This window comes from Dipodomys ordii, unplaced genomic scaffold, assembly GCF_000151885.1.
Source record: "Dipodomys ordii isolate 6190 unplaced genomic scaffold, Dord_2.0 Scaffold53, whole genome shotgun sequence".
Classification (NCBI taxonomy): domain Eukaryota; kingdom Metazoa; phylum Chordata; class Mammalia; order Rodentia; family Heteromyidae; genus Dipodomys; species Dipodomys ordii.
In genome coordinates, this window is record NW_012267269.1 from 8,469,637 (window position 1) to 8,488,081 (window position 18,445).

At 40.0% G+C, this 18,445-nt stretch overlaps 1 pseudogene; it reads right to left on the bottom strand.

Annotated features, from left to right (window-relative positions):
* Positions 1-13,591: 13,591 nt before the first annotated feature.
* LOC105989004 lies at positions 13,592-13,979 on the bottom strand (annotated as a pseudogene).
* Positions 13,980-18,445: the final 4,466 nt, after the last annotated feature.

The window sequence follows — 18,445 nt, forward strand, 5'->3', positions numbered from 1 at the left end:
TAGAGCGCTAGCCTTGAGCTGAAGAGCTGAGGGACAGCACCCAGGCCCAGAATTCAAGCCCCATGACCAAAATAAAAAGAAAGAAAGAAAAGAAAAGTAAGCTAAAAATTCTATGCCATCTAATGTCCAAGGATGGTCCCAAGTAATTCTGCTTCTCCCTATCTGTCCCCATAAAAAGGTAGGGTTTACATTCCCTCCCTTGAATCTCTTGAATCTTCAGCAATGAAGCAATGAGAGCTGATGCTTCACTATCTGTAGGGAGGCATCAATAGGGCCTGAGTGGAGGAAGCTGAACTTCAACCCACCTACCTGCCTTAGAGAAGACTGAGTCAGCACTTGCTTTCAGGCACTGGCAGAACCCATTGGGAAGATGGACAACTATAGCCACCTAGTCCTCAAGCTAAGCCTCAATGTGGGTACCACCTACTACAGAGGAAGATAATGACATCTGGAGTCAAACAATACAACATCCAAAATGCCCCCGTACAATAGAAATCACTCAGCATACAAAAAAACAAAAACAAAAACAGGAAAGCCATAAATTGCATGAGAAAATTCTTAGGCACCAAAGCCATGATTAATCAGACACACTTGAATTGTCTAATGGGTATTTTTATTAGCATACTTTTGTTGCACAAGAAGAATTCACTGTGATATTTGCACATATACAATGTCCCCTGATCAAATTAACTACCTCTATCATTTTCTCCCATTACCCCTCCCTCATCCGGAAAACAATTTCACCAGGCATCAACATCCATTTCATGCATACTTACAAATTCTGTAACCATATTCAACCTCCCTGGACCCTCATTTGATCGCCTCATAGTAATGGCACCCACAGAACTTAGTATATATTTTTATATTTTAATATATGCTAATTTTTGAAAGTGGTTTCACCATGGTATTTAATAGCACATGCCTACATCATACTTTAGTCAGATTATCTGTGTTGCTGTCTTTCCATGTCCCCTTAATCCTTTATTAGACAGATTTCAGTGCATTTCCTCATGACACCTTTGTACACAGACTTAATGTCTTTCAACATTATCTATATACTAAAATTTTCTCACCCTCTCTTCCTCCTCAACATTCCTATAGTTATAATCATGTTATATTCATATATATATAAATGCATATGTGTATACATATTAGATAGATGGATGGATAGACAGACAGACAGACAGACAGACAGACAGACAGACAGATAGATAGATAGATAGATTAGATAATTGGATAATATATTTTAGGACTGGATTCTGAAAATGAGACAAAGTGTGTTGAGTTTGTCTGATAAGCCTGGCTTACTTTATTAAACAAGTGATTCTGCAAATGTCATGTCATTCTTCTTTGTTGTTAAATAATACTCTTTATTATTTAATTTATCCTGGGTCATAGGGGCTGAACTCTGGGCCTGGACACTGTCCCTCAGCCCTTCAGTTCAAGGCTAGCACCCTACCACTTGAGCCACAGTGCCACTTCCAGCTTTTTTCTGCTCATGTGGCATTAAAGAATCAAACCCAGGGCCTCATGCATGCGAGGCAAACACTCTACCACTGAGCCAACTTCCCAGCCCTCCTCTTTTATTTATATATTACATTTTCTTTATCCTTGTAGGGCACCTGGGCTATTTCTATAAGTTGGCTCTTTGAATAATGATTCACTAAAGATGGGTCTGTAAGTACTTCTATGTATTCTGACTTATTTTATTTCACAATAGAATGCCTAAGAGTGTCATCGCTGGATCATCTGTTAGTTTTATGTTTAATTTTTGAGGATCATCAATACTGTTTTCAAGAGTGATTGCATTACTTTCCATTCTTACCAATAGTGGATAAAGGTTCCTTTCCCACCTCTCACACCACACCAACATTCTTATCAGCATTTGCTGTTTTTTCTGTTCTTAATGATGGCCATTTTGACTAGAGTGAGGTGATATCTAAATGTCATTTTGATTTGCATCACCTTTATTCCCAGGGGTATTGAGTACTTCTTTCTCCATATATGAATCAATTGCTTGTACTTTTTCTTTAAAAGAAGTATTTATTGTTTGCCCATTGTTTATTAGGTTGTTGATCCTTTGGGAGTTGTTTTATGCTCCCTGTACATTCTGGTTCTTAATCCCTTGGCAGATGTACAGCTGGCCAAGATTTTCTCCCAGCCTGTAGGCTGTCATTTCAGTCTAGTTACCGTTTCTTTTGCTGTGCAGAAGCTGTTTAGTTTGATGAAATCCTGTTTGTCAATCCTCATTCTTATTTGCTGAGCTACTGGAGGTCTATTCAGGAAGCTTTTGCTTATGCTTGTATATTTCAATGTTTTCTTGTATTTTCTGGTAGTAGATTCAAAGTGTCAGATTTTACATTTACATCTCAGATCCACTTTGAATTGATATCAGTACAGGAAGAGAATCAGGAATCTAATTTCAGTAGTCTTTAGGTAGATATCCAATTTTCCTAGTTTCATTTGTTGAAGAGGATGTCTTTTTCTTATGTCTGTTTTTGGAAATTTGACTGATGATAACCTTAAGGCAACCATCATAAAAATGTCTTCACAAGCGACTACGTATCTTTTGAAATAAGTGAAAAACTAAACAATCACCAATGTGATCCTTTATGATACTGAGTTTACACAGCTAGAAGCTCTGACTATAACATCTTTTCCTTAAGGAACAGAATTTACTTGTAACATTGCAGATATTTTAAACACCTGAAAACATGTCTAGTACTATACTCATTTTCCAAAAAACCTAGACATTATTTCATAGAATCTCCTAAAGAATCCACATCCAACATGATGCATAACATGACCAAAAGTCTGTATCACTATTTCCTGTACTCATGTGTCTATTTTCCATAAATTCCATCTTGTGGATTCACTTTGTTTAGCATCTCTTTCAAAACTTAAAAACTTGAAAACCTCAAATAAAAATCTTTTTTAAAGAAAAAATATTTTATTGTAAAGATGCTATACAGAGGGGTTACAGTTACATGAGTAAGGCAATGAATATATTTCTTGTTGAGCATTGATATCTGGAAGATGTAAGCATCTGGGGATTAATACTGTCTTTTGTCTACCCCAACATCAATAAAAATGGACTTCCTTTTTTTCTACCAAAAAAAATTGACACATGTTTGCTGAGGGAGAAGATCAGGAAGACAGAAATGAATCTGATGATGCCTTTTCACTGAGTTCTAGATTTGAATGGTATGAACCAGGAAGTATCCCCAAAGTGTGCCTTTGCTTAAACCCTGCCTTAAAACCTAAAATTGCTGGGCACTGGAGGCTCGTGCTCTAATTCTACCTACTCAGGGGGCTGAGCCAGCCTGTGCAGAAAAGTACCCATTAGACTTTTTTTTTTTTTTTTTGGTCTGGGCCTGGGCGCTGTCCCTCAGCTCTTCAGCTCAAGGCTAGCACTCTATCACTTGAGCCACAGCACCACTTCAAGGTTTTTCCGCTTATGTGGTGCTGAGGAATCGAACCCAGGGCCTCATGCATGCAAGGCAAGCACTCTACCACTGAGCCACCTTCCCAACCCCCCATTAGACCCTTAACTCCAATTAACCACTCAAAAGCCAGAAGTGGTGCTGTGGCTTAAGTAGTAGAGCACTAGCCTTGAACATAAAGAGGCTTGGGACAGTGCCCAGGCCCTGAGTTCAAGCCCCATGACCAACAACCACAAAAGCTCTTAAAATTATAGTCTTTGTCCATTAGATACTTTTCAATTTTCCAGACATATTCTCTGGAGCTGAAAACACTCTGTGAGGAAGTTGTATGGCAAGATCCCTATTAGGATGCAGAAAATCCTGACCTGGATCAAACTTTTGCTTATGTAACTTTGGGCAAGCCTTTCAACCTCTCAAACACTGTTTTATGATTTGTAAAGTGGACCTTTCTGGCCCACTTGGCGGGATTAAGAATTATATGCGTACAAGTGAGCTCTATTAGCAGACAACTTTTGGTAGAAATTAGTAGAATGTTGTACAAAATATTGCCCATACCAGAATAAACTGTTTAATAATAAAACAGGCAGGAATTTAGAGGCTTAGTAAAAGTAAGAGACTGTATAAACAAATTATTTCTGCCCCTCAAGTTGCCTCTGACTGCAGTGAGTAAACCTTGCAACAGGTCTGGTAGAGAATGTATTCAGAACCAAGAAGAGACATAGTTAAATATATATTGCTGTATGTACACAAGATACTAGGGATCCAAAGATATAGGTGGTGTCCAAAAGTGTTCAAAACCTGGAAATTGTCCTCTGTGCTATCATTTTTCTCCCCAGTGTTCATTATAAAGCCTTTCTGGGTCCCATCAGAAAACGTATTAGAATGAGTATTCCAAGACTAGAGTCTAATGCTATTCCACAATAAGGTATTACGTGACGTACCTTGAGCTTATTGCAACCTCATTACAATACTGGACTAAATATTCCACATATTTGCTGGCTGTGTTTGGTACTCTATTTTTCTAATTTGCTCTACTCTGTCATTGGCATCTACTTTCACACTAAAAGAAAAACACTACTGGTCTTGGGAACTATTTCCTAAAAGAGAGTTTCATTTTCTTGCAGCCAAACTATATGTAACAGCGCTCAGAGTAGTGACTCGCACCACAGTTTCACAAGTGTGTATAAGTGTGGATTCTGATAATTTTGTACTCTGCAGGGAAGGGAAAGAAATACAAGTCAAGTTAAGAAAAGAAATTACATTCAAAAATGTTTTCTGTTGTAAGTGTTTTTAGAGACCTTTGAGAAGGTTAGCATTTCAGATAGTGATATAATAGCTAAGGTGATATAATGTGCCAAAGATCAAAGGTAAAAGAATCAGGTATAGTGGTCAGAAAAACCTGGCTTGAATTCTTGATTCTGCTATTCATAAATGATGTGAGTTGAACGTAGTTGATCACTTAGGATAATGTCTAGCTTATAGGTCATATTGTCTATGAAAACTGAACATAACAAAATTAAAGGTATTGTATACATAGGAAGTCAAATATACTTTCAGAATGATGGTGACATGATTACTAGGGTCAGGAAGGAAAAGTAAAAGGAGACTGACCTTTTGTTCCCATAATTACATCAAAGTTACCCTTTAAGAGCAAAACCATCTTTGATCAGAAAAGGGCTTTTAGGCATGGTGTAGTGTCTCACACCTATAATCCCAACTACTTGGGAGGCAAAGATAGAAGGATTATGGTTTAAGATCAGACCAGGGAAGAAGTTAGTGAGACATTCATCTCAACAAGCAAGTTAGACATAGTGGCACACACCATAATCCTAGCTGTACAAGATGTAGAGTTAAGAAAATAACTGTCTGAGGCCAGCCTCAGACAAAAATGAGACCTAGAAAATTACTAAAGAAAAAAAAAATGCCTGGTACCAGTAGCTCACGCCTGTAATCCTAGCTACTTAGGAGGCTGAGATCTGAAGATCACGGTTCAAAGCCTACCCAGGCAGGAAAGTCCATGGGACTCTTATCTCCAATAGACCACCAGAAAATGGGAAGTGACATTGTGGCTCAAATGGTAGAGCGCTAGCCTTGAGCTGAAGAGCTGAGGGACAGCACCCAGGCCTAGAGCTCAAGCTCCTGGACTGATAAAAAAAACAAACAAACAAAGACATTATCAAGATCCACATGTCTTTGCTTTTCCACTACTTTATTCTGCCTAACTTTAGACAGTTTAAAATAGTTTGCCTTGTTAATACTTCATCCAGACTCCTAGCTGCCGGGAATGAATGCTGAATTGTATAATCAGAATTTTAAATTTAGGGTAGTGACTAAGAATTATTATACTTCGATATACAAAAGTATTTGCTATAATAAATTTGTCTACACTGTCTTTAGAGAAGTCTGACATCAATGTAAAACAGAGTGACACATATTTAACCAGAAATTGAAAAAAAAATAAGACTATGGCCTCAACAAACCTGGTGCTTGATTTAAATAATAAGTACAAAACACTATTTTCAATCTCTTACATATATTATTGAATCCTTACAACAATTCCGTGACATGGATATTATTAAAATCCCCCATTTTACCGATTCGGGAACAAAGGCACAGAAGAAAACATGATTATTTTTAAAAGAACAGATTAAATTCCCAGGACCCAAAAAAAGCTCTTACCATATAAATAACAGAAAAAAACACAAATTGAAAAGTTCCTCATTTATAATTCAAAAGAGTAACAGGTTGTATGAATAATATAGGATTCAGGATCATTCTAGATGTGTTGAATTTCAAGCTACTGAGCCAAGGTCAGAGAATGTGTTCATTTCACTAAGATTTAATCCGAAGAGATCCAAGGCAATGCATACATTTCTACTCTAGGAAAATTATCCCATGGAGTCTTAGAGCTCTACCTTTTCTACACTTCTGGGACTGTTTCATGAGCTCTATCACTTAGGTTTCACGATGTATTTAATGTTTTTGGTTCTCAGTGTGCTTCTAAAACTCAATAAATGGGTTGCAATGCCTTCATTACAGAATGGACACTTTCATTTAGGGAATTAGTGAGACACATCAAGTCGTCTGATAATTCCAGTCAACTTTCTTCCTTGAGGTAAATTGATACCATCTGTTGTAGTTTTTAATACGATTAAATGAGTAGAAAACTGGCCTTCCTTTATCAGAGAGTCAGTAGTTTCATATATCCCCAAAGTGACCTTGAATCTGTGAAGTCCATTGTGTGCTTTTTGTAATTCTTAAATGGAACTCTTCATCCCAAGCATAAAGTAGAGCTGGAGGTCAACATTTAACAAGGAAATTAAGCAAGTTTTCCAAAATTTACTAATTGCCTTTTTTCCCCCTAGAAATTGGGCTGGCTCTGATAGACACGAGCCAAAAATACAAGTATTAAATGCTTCAAAAAGCCAGGTATTATATTAGGCACTGAACCTACAAAGATGATTAAGATATACCCATAGAGAACTGAACAAGACAGGTCACCAAAGACACTCAGCCGACTGTCATCTTGAAATGACGGATTCTGTGTTATAATGTATCCTCCTCATTCTGTCCTAGCCTTTCTGATCCTAGGGCATTAATTCTCCTTTTTCTGTACCCTGACCCCTCCTCTTCTATTCTATTCTTCCCCTTTTGAACCAGAACAAAGGTCACTGGGAAAGGAAGCCAGGCTCAGCTGTGACCAAAGGCACACGGATCAAAGTTGGCAGCCACACTGAAGTTCAGGATTAAGAGACTTCCTCTTTAAGATCAAAATTCCAGATGATCCAAATATAGGCAAATGAGCCCCAATAGAACACTCAGCTTTCTGTGCTGAATCCAGGAAAGAAGCCGAAATCACCATAGAAGCAACTCCATTTACTCTTTCCAACCCCGTGGGCTCTATGCTAATTGCCTACCCCAACAGTGAGATCGCATTTCAAAATATGGTCAAAGACAAAACAGCCAAGTCAATCAAGCATTAAGTATTCAAGCACAATTATCCCAACACATGCCCAAGTACCAGCAGTGAAGCAGCTTAATTTGGGAGCCGCTCCATAATCATCTCTCTGGGCAGCTGAGATTTTAACCTCTCCCCTCGGGCCTCCTGTTCTGGGGACTGGGTTGGCTCTCTCAGTGTGAGAGATCACTACAGGAGCTGTTCCCCCTCCCCACAGTTACAGGGGCTTCATTTAAATTCATTCTAAGAGTAGGGGGGAGGGGAGAGGCAGAAGGTCTGCAGAAGCCCCCATTGTTGAGGAGAGACGTGTCGGAGCAGATGGTCAGGCTGGTCACTCAGTCTGGCTGTCAGATGCTCTCTGCCGAGTCCCTCTGGGATTGTAGAGCTGTCTTTCCACTCTTGCTCGGGGCATGTGTGTTTGCCCAGTGTGAGCAAGGGGAAGCTCTGTCTTTACCACTTTTCAGACTTGTAGAGGGCAGAGTTGCCTCCGCTTTCCCCCTGCTTCTTTTCTCTGCTTTTTTCTGGACCTAGCTAGTTTGAGCTTCCATGGGCCCACTGGCTAGGGAGAAAAGTGAGCGATTTCCTTTCTAATTGATGCTGATGCTCCCACCCAATATCTTCTAACTGGCATGCTCACTGTGTTCTTTAACAACTTACTCCACAGGCCTCATTAGGACTATTGACTTGTACAGCTAACCAGTCCCTACAGCTAGAAATGAGGTGGTAGCTGACTGCCCATAGTCTTCATCGCTCCTGGTCAATCCTTCCAGGGCATGAACAGACTTACAGCCCTTGAGGGCTTCAGTGAGCTTTAGACTCACCTTCCTATTTCTAGTGTCTAAAAAATAAATAAATGACTAACGGAGGCCCAGATTCCATGTGCAACTTATTTGCATCAGTAAGGGACAAACCCAGAGTCAGCTTTTCTACATTTAACTCTGTCTCTAAAGCATTAGCTGTTGAACATAAATCTTGGCCTCAAAACCTGCTCCCTTTTAAGATTCCACACAGTTTGTGCCAAGACAGCTATTCCTTGCAGTTCTCAGTTAAGATTTCCTCCAGCTCAGGATGTTGTTAAATTTGTTTTAGTTTTTAAATCATACTGGCATCCCAGTGCTTGCTAATGACACTTCTGTCAGCTGGATGGAGTCAACATCAGCCCAGAGACACTGGTATCTGCAGTTGGGTGGCAAATATAAAGTGAGAAATATCATCTGATCTCTCTCATCTGGATGGAATTAATCATTTCCTCTCATGGGCTATCTCCTGCACATAAATGTTTTAATGTCTCATTGTTCACTCTTCAATCAATCGAATTTTAGATTCATATTTATCTCCCCTCTCCAAAACTGTAGAAACCTTGAAGGCATAGATTGTCATACTCATATTTGTGAGTACAAGAAAAGCATAGATTGTTACATTCATATGTGTGGGTACAAAAGTCCTTATTATCTCCTGGTGCATCAGAGCAACTTAGTAATTTTCCTGGAGCAATCTCCTGTAATCCATTCAATCTGCAGTGCTATATACCTTTAAAAAACCATTTAACATTTGTGTAAGAGGAAAAGAAAAAAAAAAGAAATGACTTTAAAATAGAATCTACAAATACATGACAGGAACACCATCTCCTCCCACACCCATTACAGATATGGCTGGTTCCCTCAAGGCCGTCATTGTAGCCCTTAAATCCTGCCCCAGGCATACATACAATCAAACTGTGCTGCTATTTGAGGCTACTGTTATTTGTTAATAGTCATCCTCTATCCCAAATATTTAAAGCACAAAGAGATAAGCTTTATCATTCAACAGGTACTGAAAAGACCCCAGAATGCCACTTTTATTAGCAAAAGGCCAGGATGGCCATTGTCAGGATCTGCTTTGGTTCCACAAGAAGCCATGGAATACACACAGCCTGTGTGGTGGAGGTAGATGTCTTCATGGAGGAAAGACTCCTCTCTGCTCTATAATAAACTTGCATGTACTTCGTACATTATCTTCATAGAGATACTGAATATACAGATGTACTGGGGAAAGAAAGCAGTCTTGGAAAGATTTGCAATGGAGGTGGGTTCTCAGGAATGACAGGACATATTTATGTTTATCGCAGTATTATTCACCATAGCTAAGATCTGGAAACAACTCAGATGCCCCTCAGTAGATGAATGGATCGAGAAAATGTATATACATACAATGGATTCTATGCCTCCATCAGAAAGAATGACACCACCCCATTTGTTAGGAAATGGAAAGATTTGGGGAAAAAATTATATTAAGTGAAGTAAGCCAGACTCAAAGAAACATGGGTCCCATGGTTTCCCTTATCTGCCATAACTAGTATATGTCCAGGACAAGCAGAAGAGGTCAAAAGCTATGTACATATTACCATATAACCTGATGCTAAGCAAAATGAACTCCAAGATAGAGACATAAGAGGTTTTATCTTTGTTGCTGTTCTTGTTAATGTACTATGTGATTTTTTTTTGTTTCTTTGTATGTTCTTTCCCCATGATACAACCCTGTTGTCACTGTATTTGATTCCGGTGTCCTGCATCTTGTATATACATTTTTCTAATTTGGGGAGGGAGAGGGGAAGGGAAATAACAAAATGCAGAAGTAAGGATACAGGTTGACCCATTGTAACAATGAAATGTACAAGACATTATTTTGAAAAGGAACTCTACAACTTTGGGGGAGGAGGGTTGGGGTGGAGGGCAGGAAAAGGTAGGGAACAATAAAGGAGGGTGTGACAGGAAAGAGGAAGTCCATTCTGCTTAATCACCACTTAGAAGAGATGAAGGAAAGCACTGGGTATCATTTCCTTCTTCCTGGGACCTGACCTATATCACTGCTGAAGGCCCCAGAATTGTGAAGGTCATGTCCTAACAAGAAAATGAATGTCCATCCCTGAAATCAACAGAAAAACACCCACAACACAGAGTCCCACTCACCAGAAATACTGTCTTACTCTTTACACTGCTAAGAGGAAGAAACGTGAAGAGTAAGTTCCCTGTTTTATAGTTTGGGTTCTGGTTATCATTTGAGTGTTACCTGCTTTACATACATGTATAACATCATTGGGCCCCATTTTAAAATAAATTAATTGAGGGCTGGGAAGGTGGCTCAGTGGTAGAGCGTTTGCCTTGCATGCCTGAGGCCCTGGGTTCGATTCCCAGCACCACATAAGCAAAAAGAAAAAAGCCGGAAGTGGCGCTGTGGCTCAAGTGGTAGAGCGCTAGCCTTGAGCTGAAGAGCTGAGGGACAGCACCCAGGCCCAGAGTTCAGGCCCCACGACCGGACCCAAAAATAAATTAATTAATTAATTAACTGAGATCTAATGAGATTAAAGTATCCCATATGCACAGGCAAATATGCTGAATTCAGATCAAGTTGATGATGTCAAAGCCAATGTTCTTCCAGCACATGTTGTAAGTCTATCTTGGAGGTAAATACCCTAGGCACCTGGGATGCCCTATCTATATCCCTTCCCTCTCTCTGTAATAAGCTTTTCCAGGTCCTCTTTATTCCTAGCCAATCCTACTTCATGCGCCGCGTTTGAGACAACAGAGGTCCATCACTATAGGTTAGCTCTCTACAATAGCCAAGAATTCTAAGCACTCTTCTCTGAAGTGTCACTCACCTTTCCTTTTCCAGAGAGAATATCACCAGGATAGTAGGAGTCTTGGTTGCACAGTCTTTGGTTGCTTTAAACCACAATTAGATATGATTAGATCAAAGTTATAAATGTTTCTACATGGGCTGTTCATTGATAAGAGGAGAAGACAGTGCCATGTGAATAAGATGATTCTCTCTGAGATTCCAGCTCTTCAACAAATGTGCTCTGCCTTATTATTAACAGTATGTCACAGATACTATGAAATACATATTGGTCAATGAAGATGAGCAGGTCAGAGAAGCTCCACTGTTATGTGAGCATTTTGAACCCTTTGATCACTAAAAAGTCAGGAAATGTGATGGGTTAGTGGGGGGGGGGGATTCATGAAAAGATAGATTTTCAGTGATAAACAGTGGAGGGACATAGTGAAGACACAACATTGGGATACCAACCCTGATATGATTCCTGCCACATGTCTTACCTATTACATTGATTGAATGCTCATAGTAGAACAATTGCCTAGAATACACAAGGTTCTGGATTTGGTCTGCAATACCTCCAAAAATTAAGAGTATCCTGAGAAGGAGGAGGGGGTTGATAGTCCACAATGCCAAAAGTAGCTCCCATTCTGATGCTGATCCAGGATAGGCCACAGTTCATTGAGTAGGGTTCATTCATGATGTAGACAGCCCTGGGTGATCTCTGAGACAGTAACAGTAACATTAACATTCAAGTTACAGAACTAATCCCCTCACTCTGCTGCCCTCTGGATTTAAGCTTTATTTTGTTTGAACTTCTATGCTACATTTTCTCTGTGAAACAGCTAGGTTGAAAATATTTTTATACAATCAAGTGCCTGCTGAGGGAACTTGGAGGAAGTCATAGATGGCTGCTACTTCACTGCTTTTGGCACTCTTCCCTAATCAGTTTTAAGCACAATAATTAACACAGATATTGGGCAAGAACACATTCCTAGGAAAAGTTTGATTTCATGATGCCTAGAATGTTTAACTTGGAGAGTCTTGAAAAACTGTTACAGTGATACAAGCCAGGTTTTGCATTAAATATGATAGTAATAAGGGGAGAAAAGGAAAGTAAAATTATTTCCCAAGTACCAGAAATGGTGTGGAAAAATGCAAACAGGTTCATAGAGGGTTGGATAAGTCCAAGAATGCCAAACTGAACAGATCAGTGTCTTCACAAGTCTTGAAGATTTATGTGACAGAGATTGCCTTCTCACAAACATGGTGCTATGGGGGGTGGTTATTAGGCTGGAGGAAGGGTAAATAAGACCTATCTGATTATATCCTATGGAACTACTAGAGTTAATAGAAGCTAAAATGGCCAATAAGGCCACTCTCACTCCATTTCCCAGGACCTCCAACCAATCACAAAGAGTTAGAGGTACAGAGAGCTTCAATATGGGAATTGGCTAGAACCATCATTGGATAGGCTGAGGCAACAAAGAACAGGCAAGCCATTGCTAAAGATGCCTGCCTATGATGGTGAAACAGATGGTCCCAAGTCACTCCAGCAAATGTCAAGAACTTCCAGGAAGCTCCCATCACCCACCCAGCTGCCAACACCCAACCAAGCATCCAGAAAAAGCCACACTGAGCCTCTCTACCTCCCATATCACTAAGCAGGTACTTCACAGGAACTTGCCATAGGCTTCTGCAAGCCTTAAGTCTGCCATCTGTTCACACATCTGCTTACATAGCCTCTGGAGTACAATGGTCTCTTTTTCCATATACCTTCTAAATCTCACATGAGTGGCCTGCATTGGCAGACTGTAATGGAACCATATAAGGAAGGGGGTTCTGGGAAATAGGCTTCCCAGCCTCTCTTCTGCAAGACTACTGATGTGGATGGAGATGACTCTAGCTGACCACAGACAACTAACTCAGCACAACAAGGAGAGGCTATGCTTGCTGAATGAATATGTGAGTGCATGAACACCTTCATACAGCTGCATCCTCATCTAGTCACCTAAAAATTAGTCAAGAACATTCTTAGGTCCTGATGGGTAAAAGAACAAAAATCTTACTTGATACTTCCTAAGAACGAAGCTCAAGTAAATCCTATCATTACAGAGTTCTCAAACTTAGGAAAGTAAGGAAGAATCTAGAAGAAGTGATGTCAATAACAAAATATAATGTTCTGCTGGGTACTAGTGGCTCACATCTGTAATCCCAGCTATCAGGAGGCTGAGAGCTGAGGATTGTGGTTCAAAGTCAGCCTGGAAAAGAAGGTCTGTCTGATTCTTACTCCCAATTAACCACCAAAAAAGCTAGAAGTTGAGCTGTGATCCATATGGTAGAGTATTAGTCTTGAGTGAAAACACTAAGGGACAATGGCTAGGCCCTGAATTCAAGCCCCAATACTAACACAAGAAAATAAAGAAAAAAAAAAGAAAAGAAATATGTATATATAATATATATATGATACTCTGCCAAACACCTTAAAATAACAGTATTGTGGAATCTATCTTAAAAAAATTGATAATTTCATTAGGAGAAAATTTCTATGTGGGAGTCCACATGTCCATAAAGCAAGGATGATCAACTCTTTTTTTAACATTATTGAAAATATTTATTTTGATAGTTTATGTATGATAAATAAGTCAGTAGAGGTTCTACTCCATCACAGATGCAGCTGAGAAGAGCCCTGTGCCATCCAAATGAAGACTGGCCACCTGAACGATGTCCCATGTCTTATTCCACCCAGAGCACACACCTTCCATGGTGTTTCTGTTCAAGATTGCTTCCAAGTTCAGATGACCAAATAGTCTTTTATCCCCAAAGTAGGCTTAAAACTGTTGGTTCAGGCATTCCTTTTAAAACCCAGGTAAATGACGAGAGGGATAAATCCCCAGCGGATGGCGAACTGGCCACCCTTGAAGAGCTGCTGCAGCCTCTGCTTGGCCTCTTTGCTCAGCTTCACCATCATGATGTGATGGCCGCAGCACAGCCAGGTCCAGATGATCAATTCTTACAAGACTATTTCCATTAATGTTTCAATTAATGTTCCTTTGTTGCTTGTTCATTTCTGTGATTGTTTGCTATTGCTAACAAACAGACAAGTGATATCAGGCATAACATTGAAGAATGAATTTTTGGAGAAAATATTGAGAAAATCATTTACTTTAAAATGATGTTTTCTTCCTGGCCAATCTTGAAGGGACAGCCATTACTCTGGGCTAACACAAGGCCAACTCAGCCATCATAAATTTCCACTGGGCAGTTACTATAATCCTTTGGGTTTACATAACTTGAAAGAATATATGGGCATTAATAAAAATTTTTAAAGTAAAGAGAGTAGCAATAATTTAATATTCAGTAAACTATTTCTGCCAGGAACAACACTTAAAGATGGAAATCTTTCAGGATGTTCTTCCTCAAATCAAGATTCTTTTTATTGTATACATCTAGAAGTCCTACACCAGAAATTTCTTACAAATGATGCAAAAATCACAGAAAATTTGCTGTAAATGTAATCAACCAGATGTTGAAATTCATCAGAGAAGATAGAAAGGGCCTCCAATAAGAAAAGCAGAAAATGTAGTTATAAGAAAATGAAAGAGGGGCTGGGAAGGTGGCTCAGTGGTAGAGTGCTTGCCTTGCATGCATGAGGCCCTGGGTTCGATTCCTCAGCACCACATAAGCAAAAGAAAAAAGCCGGAAGTGGCACAGTGGCTCAGTGGTAGAGCGCTAGCCTTGAGCTGAAAAGCTGAGGGACAGCGCCCAGGCCCAGAGTTCTGGCCCCACGACCGGACCCAAAAAAAACAGAAAATGAAAGAGAGAGAGAGAGAGAGAGAGTGTGTGTGTGTGTGTGTGATATTACCAGAAAGTACTGCTAACCGTTTTTCTTTTTTTCTTTAAATTTAAATTTTACTGTCAAGGTGATGTACATAGGGGTTACAGTTACATAAGTAAGGTAGTGAGCACATTTCTTGTCGAACTTGCCACCTCCCTCCCTCATTTTTCTCCCTCTTTCCCATCCCCCAACTACCCCTCCAAGTGGTACAGACCATTTCCAACATGTTGTCTTGTGAGTAACACTGTTGCATTGGTTCCCACCCTTTGTCCTTTGTCTCACCATTTTTTGTTCCCGTTCCCTTCCCTAATTCAGATAAACATATATACAATGCCCAGGGTATCAAAATCAAATACAGTTACAACAGGGGATAAACCATTGGGGTGGGAGAACAGAAAATAAAAAAGAAATCACATAGTACATTAAAAACAACAACAAGCCAGGTGCTGGGGGCTCACCCCTATAATCCTAGCTCCAAAAGAGGCTGAGATCTGAGGATGGCAGTTCAAAGCCAGCTCGGGCAGGAAAAGCTGTGAAACTCTTTTTTAAAAAATAAGTTTTTTATTGTGAAAATACTGTAGAGGGGGTTATAGTTACATGAACAAGGTAATGAGTACATTTCTTTTTTTGGTGGGGGGGGATGGAAGGGTCCGGTCATGGGGCCTGAACTCTGTGCCTGGGCGCTGTCCCTCAGCTCTTCACCTCAAGGCTAGTGATCTACCACTTGAGCCACAGCGTCACTTCTAGCTTTTTTCTTTTTGCTTCTGTGGTGCTGAGGAATCGAACCCAGGGCCTCATGCATGCAAGGCACGCGCTCTACCACTGAGTCACCTTCCAAGCCCCGATGAGTACATTTCTTATCCAGCATTGTTGCCTCAACTACATTCCCCCTTCCCCCTCCCTCGCCCCATCTCCAATAAACCACCAGAAAACAGGAAGTAGTGCTGTGGCTCAAGAGGTAGAGCACTATCCTTGAGCTGAAGAGCTGAGGGACAGTACTCAGGCCCAGAGTTCAAGCCACCTGACTGACCAAAACAAAAAACAACAAAACAAAACAACAACAAAGAAAAACCTCTTGTGTCCATGTTTTTAATAGTTCAAGGGCATAGCCTGGAGTTTTGACATTGAAGTTATCAGCTCTTAACATTAAGGGAGAAATGAACTAGACCCCTTTTTCTAATAATCTGAAATTTTACATGTGACAGAGAAGCACTCTGGCAAACATAGGAATAGGACCTTAACTTTTCCAAGATAAATTTTAAATTTATCACTTTTAAAACTGGAGTGATAGACTATCTTGCCATAGCCAAAGCCAGTAAAAAGAGGATAGCATGAAGGCTAAAAAGGAAACTCTTCTCAGGGTAAGACTGAAAAAATATGATCCAAACCCAATACCAAGGTCACATTCAGTGGAACTGCGGGCGTACACCATGGTTGGTTGGATTCTACGCCAACTGAGACTCTCTGCTGTCCTTCCTGTTCACTAGAATCCAGCTGCACTGCTTTTCTTACTGCTGCTCAAAGGCAAGGAATTTACCCCAACTTCAAGGGCTTTCCATCTGCCATTTCCTCAATTCCTCTCTTAAATAGATCTTTTGAAACCACCAGAGACATTTCTAACCACTCTATCTAAAAGAAATTCGGTTATCCCTACTCAGGAACTGCTCTTTATGTTTCCTTTGTTTTCTTAATAGCACTGAGCATCATCTGAAATTAAAAGTTATATGCATACTCTTTTCATCTAGAACATAAGAGATAATAATAACGTGCATAAGAGCTAATAACATGAATGAGTTACACTGTCAAGAGAGATAGCTCTTGATGCACAAATGTATTCTCTACCGATTATTTTTTCCTTTATTTCAGAAGCATTTATTAAGGATCTAGTCTGTGTTGGGCATTGTACTAGGTTCAGGGGACGTAGAAATAAATTTCCTCTCTTTGTGGAGATCATATCCAAATATGCTGCATATTCCAATATGCTGAGACAGTCAATAACTAAGGACAAGGATATCAAGTATGTCATGAAGAAAAACAAAACTTGACATGGATAAAAATGATGTGTACCTTGGTATTTCTATGGAGTGTTCTACTATAGCCAATCAGCTATAATGTGACATCAGATAAGAATAAATATTCCCCACATAGAGAAAACCAGAAGTGCAACTCCCTGGGGTGGAAGTGTGCTTAGAAAGGTCAGGGAATAGCAAAGAAGTCAGGGTAGCTGAAGCAGAAAACATGAAAAGAGCAGAGGTAGAAAAGGAAGCTGGAAGTTTAGTGAAGCCAAATCCAACAAGGAGCAACAAAGGCTTACAGTAAAGACTTGAGGAAATCAAAACAGCCCCATGGAAAGCCAAAGCATGAGCCATGGCTAATCCTGATCTCTGTGGGGCTTCCAGGATTTCTGCATGAATCTGATCAGATACCATGACTTAACCAGATGTCCACAGTGATTGTAGAGAGCTTTGAGTGCTTCATTAGACATTTACTTCTCGTGGGAGGTGGCACTATATAAGCCAAAGTCTTCTGAACATGAACACAACTCTGGAATACCACAGAGAAGAAGGAAAGCCGACTGAGTGTGTCGGCTCTGAAAAAAACGATAGGCAAGCTGGGTGTTGGTGGCTCACGCCTATAATCCTAGCTACGCAGGAGGCTGAGACAGGAAAGTCCATGAAACTATTTCCAATAAAACCACCAGAAAACCTGAAAATGGTGCTGTGGCTCAAGTGGTAGAGCACTAGCCTTGAGTTGAAAAGCTGAGGGACAGCGCTCAGGCCCAGAGTTTAAGCCCTATGACCGACAAAAAACAAAAAAAAGAAAAGAAAGAAAGAAACCATAGGTTTACCTTGACCTTGCGTAAGTCATCTCCAATTAATGAAAACAGGTTATTTCAGAAATATATTTAGGAATGGGTTTGTCTGTATGTTCACTTGTGCTTCACTCACTGACGTCTCATAGAGGATAAAATCGGAGTGGAGTCCACTCCAGGTCCTTCATTTTATACTAACGATCATACCTTCTGGGAAATGATATGACTTACCCCAGTGTGCAGCAGTGGAGTCAATGATTTCACACACACACACACACACACACACAAAACCACTTTTTGTAGGCACATGACATATCCCTCCAAGGGAAAGAGTCAATTAAGCAGAAGAAACAATCAATGGACTTTCTTTTTACCACTAAACCAAAGAGAATAAACTGCAGTAGAGTTTTGTTGGTTTTCTCTTACCACACGGCTGCATCTTTTCCTCCTTCAGGGCTCTTCAGGAACTTGCTGCTTCCACAGAATGCCAGAGGAATCCCATTAGTAGGCAAAGAAGGGTGACTATTCACTTGTTTTTTTCTTTCCCATATTCGTAGTACAATAGTACTCAATTTTCTCAACTAGTCCAAATCATATGTGTGACTGCAGTGTGTGTGTATGTGCATGTGTGCACATGCATGTGCATACAGGCTTATGACCATCTTATTTGTTCACTAAACATCAGTCAACCTGTTTGGACAATTTTCATAAGGCCTTACCTGGAAAAGATAATTAACCTCTGACTTAGGCACTCTGATGTCTTTTCCCTACAATTAGCCAATATTAAATCTGCCTATCTTTCA